Source organism: Gasterosteus aculeatus, chromosome 13, assembly GCF_964276395.1.
Source record: "Gasterosteus aculeatus chromosome 13, fGasAcu3.hap1.1, whole genome shotgun sequence".
Lineage (NCBI taxonomy): Eukaryota > Metazoa > Chordata > Actinopteri > Perciformes > Gasterosteidae > Gasterosteus > Gasterosteus aculeatus.
Genome location: NC_135701.1, coordinates 6,054,622 through 6,064,110, shown reverse-complemented (window position 1 = coordinate 6,064,110; position 9,489 = coordinate 6,054,622).

The window sequence follows — 9,489 nt, the reverse complement described above, 5'->3', positions numbered from 1 at the left end:
CTCTCCTGAAGGAGCTGAATAATTTAATATTTGAATGGTTTTAATAGCTGAAAGTGTGAAGGAGTTGAAAGGCGGCGCGGAAGAAATAGAAGAAAAACTAGAAAAGGCATTTCCTGCTGAAAATGCGTTGGAATGCAAAAAGCTGAAAGCTGCACTGAATATTTAAAAATAGCTGAAAATACAGAAAGTTGAAGGGAATTTGAATACATTTGCTGAATATTTAAAAATAGCTGAAAATACAGAAAGTTGAAGGGAATTTGAATACATTTGCTGAAATAAAAGATATTAGAAAAGCTGAAATTAATTTGAAATAGCTGAAAATACAGAAATGGGAGAAGCTGAAAGGAATTTGAATAGATTTGCTGAAAAAGCAGAAATGAAAACAGCTGAAATAAATGTGAAATATTGCAAAACAGAAGTTGCAGGAGCTTAAATGAATTTTAAAAAGTACAGAAATAACAAAAGCTGAGATGAATAAAAAGAGGTTTAAAATTGTTTGTAGTAATGTTAGTTGTAATTTGGGTATCAGTACTAGCAGTAGAAGTCGGTTTAGTATCAATAGCAGTAGAAACAGCTGGAATACTGATACTATTAGCCATAGTAGTATTTTTAATAACATTAGTAGTAGTTGTATTAATAGCAGTAGAAATACTAGTAGTATGGTAGTAGAAGTATCAGTTGTAGTTCTACTGAGGTACTAGTAATATTCGTAGTGGTTATAGTAGTATTTGAAAGAGCAATGCGTATTTCAACGAAACCGCTTCATGGTTAAGGTACAGATAATCATTGAGGCTTTTAGTTTGTAATGATGGAATTGGGTGAGGGGGGGTTGGGAGACAGAATGTTTGTTATTCAAACTAAGAAGTTTTTAATTAATAGGCCTCATCACTAACATTACAGTAAAAATTCCCTCCATGGGGCTTTTATTTTGAAATTATTGGATTGGGTGGGGTGGGGGGGGTGTAGATAGAGGGAGGGAGGGTGAGAGGGTGAGGAAGGGAGGGGTGATGAGGAAGAGATAGAGGGAGAGAGGGAGAGGGGAGGAGAATTAGACATACTGACTGACTGAGAGTGATTAACAGTGAGAAGAGGTCAGGGTGGAGGGGGGAGGGGGGGCGAGTGTCTTTATCATATTGGTCTGTTGACAGAAAGCATAGCTGCGTCATGTGACTCCACTAATCAGGTCATAGGAGCGAGCAGCTGTGAGTCACAGACAGATCCTGCAGCGTGTGAGTGCTCGTAACCACGACAACGGCGCACCTGTGCTCATTAACGGCTGCAAAATGCAGAGACATGGCAGCAAGTTACACAGAATCCACACCTCACACAAATGAGAACCAGCGCAAAACTATAACAGCTATCTAAAAAATACGGCGTTTGTATGAGACCCAAGACTCTACCGAACGCGTGGATGTGCTTTTTATGTCTGTCCGGTAATAAATACGGCTCCTATGGCCGTTTACAAAACGTGTACCTTGTGGATTTTTGTGAGAAATATGTCGGCAGATTTGTATTGGAGCCTATGGGGCTTTTGGCAGAGGTTGTGTCACTCAAACACTCCTTGCGCCAAAACTAAAAAACTCTGGGATTCCATGAACACATTAATCCAATCAGCACAACCATACCCTCATTAATCTGAAGAAATGAAGCCTCTAGAGTGTATACTTTGGCTGCAAGGACAGAAGTTCCATATTTTTTTAACCAGATTCCTGCGATGCCCCACACTCTAGCCGTTGAGGTCCCCCTCTAGCAGACGCAATACACACTCATGTAAAAGTCAGAAACGGAGCGAAGAACTAGTGAAACATAATCAGTGATTATGAAAAAAGTACAATAGATATCAAGAAGCAGTTTTTTTCATAAAATAGTTGAGACTTGTGTGAACATTTGAGAGTTGAAAGGGTGTCTGTAGCTGAAAGATTTGCAAAGCTGAAAAATCTGAAAGTTGAAGAAGTTTAGGAGGATTTGAAAGCAAACTCCATTTGAAAACCATGTTAAAATATTAATGATTATTGATTTATATAAATTCAAGCATAAGAGGTAGAAAGCTGAAAAGTCATAGCCCTCAAGCCAGAAAGGAGCTGAACATTTTAATATTTGAACGGTTTTAATAGCTGAAAGTGTGAAGGAGTTGAAAGGTGGCGCGGAAGAAATAGAAGAAGTTGAAGATGAAGAAATAAAGATTCGAAGAACAATACTTGGAATGCATCGTTAATGCATTCCAACAATAACTAGACTAGAAAAGGCATTTCCTGCTGAAAATGCGTTGGAATGCAAAAAGCTGAAAGCTGCACTGAATATTTGAAAATAGCTGAAAATACAGAAAGTTGAAGGGAATTTGAATACATTTGCTGAAAAGCTGAAATGAATTTGAAATTGCTGAAAATACAGAAATGGGAGAAGCTGAAAGGAATCAATAGATTTGCTGAAAAAGCAGAAATGAAAACAGCTGAAATAAATTTGAAATATTGCAAAAAAATACAGAAATGAATATTAAAAAATTGCTGTTGATAGATGCATAAGAATAGCTGAAATTATTTTAAAGAACTGCTGAAAATACAGGAAGTGGGGAAGCTGAATTTCAATAGATTTTCTAAAAACAGAAGTTGCAGGAGCTTAAATTTGTTTAAAATTGTTTGTAGTAATATTAGTAGTAGTATTAGTTATAATTGTGGTATTAGTAGTACTAGCAGTATAAGCAGTAATAGTAGGTTTAGTATCAATAGCAGTAGAAACAGCTGGAATACTATTAGCCATAGTAGTATTTCTTAATAACATTAGTAGTAGTTGTAGTATTAATAGCAGTAGAAATACTAGTAGTATGGTAGTAGAAGTATCAGTTGTAGTACTAGAAGTACGAGTAATATTCGTAGTGGGAGACAGAATGTTTGTTATTCACACTTAAAAGTTTTTAATTAATAGGCCTCATCACAGACATTACAGTAAAAATTCCCTCCATGGGGCTTTTATTTTGAAATTATTGGATTGGGTGGGGTGGGGGGGAGTAGATAGAGGGAGGGAGGGTGAGAGGGTGAGGAAGGGAGGGGTGGTGAGGAAGAGATAGAGGGAGAGAGAGAGAGAGAGGAGAAATAGACAGACATACTGACTGAGAGTGATTAACAGTGAGCAGAGGTCAGGGTGGAGGGGGGAGGGGGGGCGAGTGTCTTTATCATATTGGTCTGTTGACAGAAAGCATAGCTGCGTCATGTGACTCCACTAATCAGGTCACAAGGAGCAGCTGTGAGTCACAGACAGATCCTGCAGCATGTGAGTGCTCGTAACCACGACAACGGCGCACCTGTGATCATTAACGATCTACTGCAAAAGACAGAGACATGGCAGCAAGTTACACAGAATCCACACCTCAAACAAATGGGAACCAGCGCAAAACTATAACAGCTATCTAAAAAATACGGCGTTTGTATGAGACCCAAGACTCTACCGAACGCGTGGATGTGCGTTTTATGTCTGTCCGGTAATAAATACGGCTCCTATGGCCGTTGACAAAACGTGTACCTTCTGGATTTTTAGAGAAATATGTCGGCAGATTTGTATTGGAGCCTATGGGGCTTTTGGCAGAGGTTGTGTCACTCTAACACTCCTTGCGCCAAAACTAAAGAACTCTGGGATTCCATGAACGCATTAATCCAATCAGCACAACCATGCCCTCATTAATCTGAAGAAATGAAGCCTCTAGAGTGTATACTTTGGCTGCAAGGACAGAAGTTCCATATTTTTTTAACCAGATTCCTGCGATGCCCCACACTCTAGCCCTCGAGGTCCCCCTCTAGCAGACGCAATACACACTCATGTAAAAGTCAGAAACGGAGCTAAGAACTAGTGAAACATAATCAGTGATTATGAAAAAAGTACAAAAGATATCCACAAGCAGTTTTTTTCATAAAATAGTTGAGACCTATGTCAACATTTGAAAGTTTAAATGGTGTCTGTAGCTGAAAGATTGGCGAAGCTGAAGAATCTGAAAGTTGAAGAAGTTTAAGAGGATTTGAAAAACGATCTCCATTGGAAAATCATGTTAAAATATTAATGATTATAGATTTATATAAATTCAAGCTTAAGAGCTAAAAAGCTGAAAAGTCATAGCACCCCTCTCCTGAAGGAGCTGAATAATTTAATATTTGAATGGTTTTAATAGCTGAAAGTGTGAAGGAGTTGAAAGGCGGCGCGGAAGAAATAGAAGAAACATAATAAGTCGGAATAAAGATTCGAAGAACAATACTTGGAATGCATCTCAATGCATTCCAACAATAATAAGTCGGAACTAGAAAAAGCATTTCCTGCTGAAAATGCGTTGGAATGCAAAAAGCTGAAAGCTGCACTGAATATTTAAAAATAGCTGAAAATACAGAAAGTTGAAGGGAATTTGAATACATTTGCTGAATATTTAAAAATAGCTGAAAATACAGAAAGTTGAAGGGAATTTGAGTACATTTGCTGAATATTTAAAAATAGCTGAAAATACAGAAAGTTGAAGGGAATTTGAGTACATTTGCTGAATATTTAAAAATGGCTGAAAATACAGAAAGTTGAAGGGAATTTGAATACATTTGCTGAAATAAAAGATATTAGAAAAGCTGAAATTAATTTGAAATAGCTGAAAATACAGAAATGGGAGAAGCTGAAAGGAATTTCAATAGATTTGCTGAAAAAGCAGAAATGAAAACAGCTGAAATAAATTTGAAATATTGCAAAAAAATACAGAAATGAATATTAAAAAATTGCTGTTGATTGAGGCATAAGAATAGCTGAAATTATTTTAAAGAACTGCTGAAAATACAGGAAGTGGGGAAGCTGAATTTCAATAGATTTTCTAAAAACAGAAGTTGCAGGAGCTTAAATTTGTTTAAAATTGTTTGTAGTAATATTAGTAGTAGTATTAGTTATAATTGTGGTGTTAGTAGTACTAGCAGTATAAGCAGTAATGGTAGGTTTAGTATCAATAGCAGTTGAAACAGCTGGAATACTATTAGCCATAGTAGTATTTGTAATAACATTAGTAGTAGTTGTAGTATTAATAGCAGTAGAAATACTAGTAGTATGGTAGTAGAAGTATCAGTTTTAGTGTAGAAGTACTAGTAATATTCGTAGTGGTTGTAGTAGTATTTGAAAGAGCAATACGTATTTCAACGAAACCGCTTCATGGTTAAGGTACAGATAATCATTGAGGCTTTTAGTTTGTAATGATGGAATTGGGTGAGGGGGGATTGGGAGACAGAATGTTTGTTATTCAAACTAAGACGTTTTTAATTAATAGGCCTCATCACAAACATTACAGTAAAAATTCCCTCCATGGGGCTTTTATTTTGAAATTATTGGATTGGGTGGGGTGGGGGGGTGTAGATAGAGGGAGGGAGGGTGAGAGGGTGAGGAAGGGAGGGGTGGTGAGGAAGAGATAGAGGGAGAGAGAGAGGAGGAGAAATAGACAGACATACTGACTGACTGAGTGATAAACAGTGAGAAGAGGTCAGGGTGGAGGGGGGAGGGGGGGCCAGTGTCTTTATCATATTGGTCTGTTGACAGAAAGCATAGCTGCGTCATGTGACTCCACTAATCAGGTCATATAAGCAGCTGTGAGCCACAGACAGATCCTGCAGCATGTGAGTGCTCGTAACCACGACAACGACGCACCTGTGATCATTAACGAGCGGCTGCAAAAGGCAGAGACATGGCAGCGAGTTACACAGAATCCACACCTCAAACAAATGAGAACCAGCGCAAAACTATAACAGCTATCTAAAAAAGACTACGTTTGTATGAGACCCAAGACTCTACCGAACGCGTGGATGAGCTTTTTATGTCTGTCCGGTAATAAATACGGCTCCTATGGCCGTTTACAAAACGTGTACCTTGTGGATTTTTGTGAGAAATATGTCGGCAGATTTGTATTGGAGCCTATGGGGCTTTTGGCAGAGGTTGTGTCACTCAAACACTCCTTGCGCCAAAACTAAAAAACTCTGGGATTCCATGAACACATTAATCCAATCAGCACAACCATACCCTCATTAATCTGAAGAAATGAAGCCTCTAGAGTGTATACTTTGGCTGCAAGGACAGAAGTTCCATATTTTTTTAACCAGATTCCTGCGATGCCCCACACTCTAGCCTCGAGCTCTCCACTCTAGCAGACGCAATACACACTCATGTAAAAGTCAGAAACGGAGCGAAGAACTAGTGAAACATAATCAGTGATTATGAAAAAAGTACAATAGATATCAAGAAGCAGTTTTTTTCATAAAATAGTTGAGACTTGTGTCAACATTTGAAAGTTGAAATGATGTCTGTAGCTGAAAGATTGGCGAAGCTGAAGAATCTGAAAGTTGAAGAAGTTTAAGGGGATTTGAAAAACGATCTCCATTGGAAAACCATGTTAAAATATTAATGATTATAGATTTATATAAATTCAAGCTTAAGAGCTAAAAAGCTGAAAAGTCATAGCACCCCTCTCCTGAAGGAGCTGAATAATTTAATATTTGAATGGTTTTAATAGCTGAAAGTGTGAAGGAGTTGAAAGGCGGCGCGGAAGAAATAGAAGAAAAACTAGAAAAAGCATTTCCTGCTGAAAATGCGTTGGAATGCAAAAAGCTGAAAGCTGCACTGAATATTTAAAAATAGCTGAAAATACAGAAAGTTGAAGGGAATTTGAATACATTTGGTGAAAAGATTAGAAAAGCTGAAATGAATTTGAAATTGCTGAAAATACAGAAATGGGAGAAGCTGAAAGGAATTTGAATAGATTTGCTGAAAAAGCAGAAATGAAAACAGCTGAAATAAATGTGAAATATTGCAAAACAGAAGTTGCAGGAGCTTAAATGAATTTTAAAAAGTACAGAAATAACAAAAGCTGAGATGAATAAAAAGAGGTTTAAAATTGTTTGTAGTAATGTTAGTTGTAATTTGGGTATCAGTACTAGCAGTAGAAGTCGGTTTAGTATCAATAGCAGTAGAAACAGCTGGAATACTGATACTATTAGCCATAGTAGTATTTTTAATAACATTAGTAGTAGTTGTATTAATAGCAGTAGAAATACTAGTAGTATGGTAGTAGAAGTATCAGTTGTAGTTCTACTGAGGTACTAGTAATATTCGTAGTGGTTATAGTAGTATTTGAAAGAGCAATGCGTATTTCAACGAAACCGCTTCATGGTTAAGGTACAGATAATCATTGAGGCTTTTAGTTTGTAATGATGGAATTGGGTGAGGGGGGGTTGGGAGACAGAATGTTTGTTATTCAAACTAAGAAGTTTTTAATTAATAGGCCTCATCACTAACATTACAGTAAAAATTCCCTCCATGGGGCTTTTATTTTGAAATTATTGGATTGGGTGGGGTGGGGGGGTGTAGATAGAGGGAGGGAGGGTGAGGAAGGGAGGGGTGGTGAGGAAGAGATAGAGGGAGAGAGAGAGAGGAGAAATAGACAGACATACTGACTGACTGAGTGATTAACAGTGAGAAGAGGTCAGGGTGGAGGGGGGAGGGGGGGCGAGTGTCTTTATCATATTGGTCTGTTGACAGAAAGCATAGCTGCGTCATGTGACTCCACTAATCAGGTCATAGGAGCAGCTTTGAGCCACAGACAGAGATCCTGCAGCGTGTGAGCGAGTAACCACGACAACGGCGCACCTATTGGATTGGGTGGGGTGGGGGGGTGTAGATAGAGGGAGGGAGGGTGAGAGGGTGAGGAATGGAGGGGTGGTGAGGAAGAGATAGAGAGGGAGAGGGGAGGAGAAATAGACAGACAGACTGACTGACTGAGTGATTAACAGTGAGAAGAGGTCAGGGTGGAGGGGGGAGGGGGGGCGAGTGTCTTTATCATATTGGTCTGTTGACAGAAAGCATAGCTGCGTCATGTGACTCCACTAATCAGGTCACAAGGAGCAGCTGTGAGCCACAGACAGATCCTGCAGCATGTGAGTGCTCGTAACCACGACAACACCGCACCTGTGCGGCTGCAAAAGGGGAGACACAGGACAGCGAGTTACACAGAATCCACACCTCAAACAAATGAGAACCAGCGCAAGACTATAACAGCTATCTAAAAAATACGGCGTTTGTATGAGACCCAAGACTCTACCGAACGCGTGGATGTGCGTTTTATGTCTGTCCGGTAATAAATACGGCTCCTATGGCCGTTGACAGAACGTGTACCTTGTGGATTTTTGTGAGAAATATGTCGGCAGATTTGTATTGGAGCCTATGGGGCTTTTGGCAGAGGTTGTGTCACTCAAACACTCCTTGCGCCAAAACTAAAAAACTCTGGGATTCCATGAACACATTAATCCAATCAGCACAACCATACCCTCATTAATCTGAAGAAATGAAGCCTCTAGAGTGTATACTTTGGCTGCAAGGACAGAAGTTCCATATTTTTTTAACCAGATTCCTGCGATGCCCCACACTCTAGCCTCGAGCTCTCCACTCTAGCAGACGCAATACACACTCATGTAAAAGCCAGAAACGGAGCGAAGAACTAGTGAAACATAATCAGTGATTATGAAAAAAGTACAAAAGATATCCACAAGCAGTTTTTTTCATAAAATAGTTGAGACCTATGTCAACATTTGAAAGTTTAAATGGTGTCTGTAGCTGAAAGATTGGCGAAGCTGAAGAATCTGAAAGTTGAAGAAGTTTAAGAGGATTTGAAAAACGATCTCCATTGGAAAACCATGTTAAAATATTAATGATTATAGATTTATATAAATTCAAGCTTAAGAGCTAAAAAGCTGAAAAGTCATAGCACCCCTCTCCTGAAGGAGCTGAATAATTTAATATTTGAATGGTTTTAATAGCTGAAAGTGTGAAGGAGTTGAAAGGCGGCGCGGAAGAAATAGAAGAAACATAATAAGTCGGAATAAAGATTCGAAGAACAATACTTGGAATGCATCTCAATGCATTCCAACAATAATAAGTCGGAATAAAGATTCGAAGAACAATACTTGGAATGCATCTCAATGCATTCCAACAATAAAGATTCGAAGAACAATACTTGGAATGCATCTCAATGCATTCCAACAATAAGTCGGAATAAAGATTCGAAGAACAATACTTGGAATGCATCTCAATGCATTCCAACAATTAAATAATTAAATACTTATTTACTTTTTGTTTAACTTTCTCTTTCATTTCCTGTAACCTGTATATGATCTAAGTTCTACAGCCTCGTTGTGACCTTTAGTCTCCACTGCGCAGTGAAGAAAACTCACCTGAACCAGAAATGGACCAGATAGAAACCTTCCCCCAACACATTCCCATGGATAAGAAAACCAAGCAGACAAAAAGAAAAAAGAGAACCTAAATATAAAATAGTGGAGATTCAAAGACAAGTTGGTCTTTCTCTTTGACTATTGATGATCTGTTTCAGGTAGAGTGAACTTGTTGCAACTCTGAAACTACAGAGCGTAAAACATGCAGAAAAGAACCAACCAAAATACAAACAAGCTGCCAAATATGACTTCTATATCTATAACAAAC